The sequence below is a fragment of the Pygocentrus nattereri genome, chromosome 23, assembly GCF_015220715.1.
Source record: "Pygocentrus nattereri isolate fPygNat1 chromosome 23, fPygNat1.pri, whole genome shotgun sequence".
Classification (NCBI taxonomy): Eukaryota; Metazoa; Chordata; class Actinopteri; order Characiformes; family Serrasalmidae; genus Pygocentrus; species Pygocentrus nattereri.
Window position 1 is genome coordinate 8,330,516 of NC_051233.1, and position 3,552 is coordinate 8,334,067.

Here is a 3,552-nt window from a genome sequence, read left to right on the forward strand (position 1 = left end):
TGATTTTACATTCTCAGCTCTGTCACCAAAAATAAACAACAGTGTACAAATGTTCAGAATAAACAAACTGTAATTAAATCAAGTCAAATAAATAAATAACAAAAAAACGTGAGGGTCCCTATTTTACTGAAACTAATAAACCCTTTTATTTTTCAGTCCTCACCATTTACACGGCTGAATTCAGCTTCTCATTTGCTAGCTTTGAGTTTGAATTTTCCCTTCCCTTCTTAAATGGTGTCTGAGGCACCAGAATGTAAGTGCTGCACTATTTAAGGTGGAATGGGAAGTGTTTTTTTAGTGTTTGACAGTTTCTTGTTACAGATTAAATGTGTCAGGAAACCAGCTGGAGTGATTATAAACGCAAATAAGTCCATTTGACTCTAAATTATCGATGTTCATCTTAAAACTTTCTCTTTGTTGTTTCATTACCTACTAGTTAGGCCAGAGCATTGTCGTTGTTATGGCAACCAGCAGTCTGCGCTCTAACCTTCAGGGTTAAAGGGTGAATTAGCAGTTCTACATTAACTCCAGTGTTTAAGACTATTTAGTGTTAAAACTGTGTTTGAACTATCAGCAGAGCTTTATTTTACTGCAAAGGAGGATTATTTCATTTTTACCTACAAGTCTAGTTCTGCTGTGGAGCCACAACAGAGCAGTAAAAGAGCAGCATGCAGCTCCTGAGCCACGTGTTGTCGACCGCTGCTGTAGCTGAACAACAGAGGTGCTGAGCCAAATTCAGACTCCCCTTCACATTCAGGCACATCAGACATATGGATGCCACAGATTAAATGAACAATTTCTGTCAATTATTTTTATTTAATAGCTGTTAATCTCCTATCTAAAACTGAAGGTATATGTATAATAAAACAAACAACAAGCTTCAACATAATCCATCGTCTGCGTTATGTTCATGCATGCAACTTGACACATCTTGGCCGATCAATTGCATATGGGCTGGTAAATGGAGTAAATTTGACTTTTTGTCAAACTTTTTCTCACATAAACTTTGAAAATCAAAGCAGTTATGAATAAAAGCTGAGCCCTCCACTTAGACCAGCACAACACACACTAACACACCATTGCCACATCAGTTAACTGCAGTGCTGAGAATGATCTACCACCCAAATAGCACCTGCTCTGTGTCCTTGGGGGTCTTGACCACTGACAAACAGGGTAAAAGGGGGGCCAACATTGTATGCAGAGAAAGAGATGGACTATAGTCTGTAATTGTAGAACTACAAAGTGCACCTATATAGTAAGTGGAGCAGATAAAATGGACAAAGAGTGTAGAAACAAGGAGGTGGTCATAATGTTATGCCTGAGTGGTCCAGAAATGACCAGAAATAAGCATCTGGGTGCTTCCTATCAGAGTAAAGTGGGTGAGAAGGGGTGTGGCCTATGCTGCAGACACACCCATACTGAAATGACCGAACTTCTTATATTGCTTAAAAATTCTAGGCATGTTGAGACCAAACCGTGTAGTCTTTAACTGAAGCTCTGTAGATTCAAGACATTTTATACACATAACGCATCAAAAAAGTAATTGAGTCTTGAAATTTGAATTCCAGAAATGTGTATTGTTGCACCCATGTTTCTGACACATGTATGCCTGCATTCTGAAGAGCGTTCATGATCTACACAGAACACTTTTCCATTAAAAAAAAAAACAAGTGAGTGATCAAATAAAAAAATCGGGCTCTGTTGAAGGGGAATGCCACTATTTTACCACAGTTTCTGTGTGATTCAGTTTTTGAAATGTAAACAGAGTCATTCAGAGTGGTTTGGTGGGAAATGGTTCAGATGTCTTTACAGTTGTGGTGATAGGAACCAGGGGTTGCCATGACTACAACACAAATGTAGACATTTTATTTACTATTCAAAACCACCAGTGAACCTACACATGTCTTCTCTTTCCTTATGATGTCCTGCATGTACCTCTTTAATATGAATGTATTTTTAAAAATGCATATGGTTTTAGGCTGAAAATAAGGGCTGCATCCAAAACTATGTATTAATTGGCATCAGTTTCCTCCTCCTAGAGGGTCATTGGCATCCAGCACAGTTGAGAGACCTCCCTGCATAACACACTTGATTCAGTTTATCAGTTAACTATCAGATTCAGGTGATTAAACTGTGTCAGATCTCCAGGACTGGATTTTATACTACACACTTAAAAAATTATTCTTCAAGGCTTCTTTAGTAAAGAAAATGGTTCTGTGTGGGACTTTTTTGAATGTGTTCTAGACAGCACCAAAAAAAGATTTTCTATTGTGACGGAGTCAAGCTTGTAACTATAGAAGAACAACTTTTAAAAACTTTACACAATGCAAAGAACCCTTAAATCATGCAATGGACTCCTAGTTTTATATAGAACCAGTGTCTTCATTAAAGAACCTTTGAAGAACCATTGCATGCTAAAATAACACAGTCGTTCTATGCATGTAGAAAATCTTTCCGAAAGTGGTTCTGTACAGCACCAAAACGAGTTCTTCTACTGTACTTCTACTGTTGTTTTTGGTGCTACATAGAACCACTTTAAAAAAGAACCCTCTATGACATGACACACTGGGTTCTGTGAGCGTTCATGGTTCTATATAGAACCATTTTCTTTACTAAAACCCTTGAAGAACCATAATTTTTAAGAGCGTATAGAACACTTTATGGTGCTTTATAGAAGCCTTTACAAAATCATTGTATATATAACCATCCACAGTGCATTCTCCATCAATCTAAAGAACCCTTTCACAATGGAAAGAACCCTTTAAACATGCAAGAGATTCATAGTTCTATATAGAACTATTGTTTTAACAAAAGAACCATGAAATAACCACCTTTTTAAAGTGTGATACAGAACCATTTCATGCTTAAATAGTTCTTTGCATGGTGAAATGGTACTACATAAACTTTTTTGAAAGTGGTTCTGTACAGCACTAAAAAGGGTTCTTCTACTGTTACCAGCTTGACATTATCACAATAGTAGAACCCTTTTCGGTGCCACATTGAACCATTTTCAAAAAGGCCCTATATGGATTCCTATGCAACACATTCTCCATCAACCTGAAGATTTCACCCATGCAAAGAAAAATTTAAGCATGAAATGGTTCCATATAGAACTGATGATGCTAAAAAGAACCTTGAAGGAACATCTTTTTAAGTGTTTATTAATGGAAGTGCTCTATTTTGGCTATATTCCATTTAGTGTGGTAGCATGAGATCTTGGATGCAACTAATAATGTCTCAGGCATCAGGCAGCATATTCTAAACCATTTTCATGCAATGAATTGGAAGGATGGATGGATGGATGGGTGGATGGATGGAGTTATTCAGAAAAGTAGAAAAGTCGGTGAAATTCCCCTTTGAATGTCTGATAGCCGAAGAGCTGGAAAAGCTCAATATTTTTTCCTCAACCCTGGCGTTAAGACACACATCCCGAATGGCCAATCACAGGTTTTCCTACGGAGGTCCCGCCCACTGCTCGTCCAATCAAATGTGTTTCTTACAGAAGGTCCCGCCCACTGCCGCCCCTAAGATCCAATCAGATCTGTCTTTGCG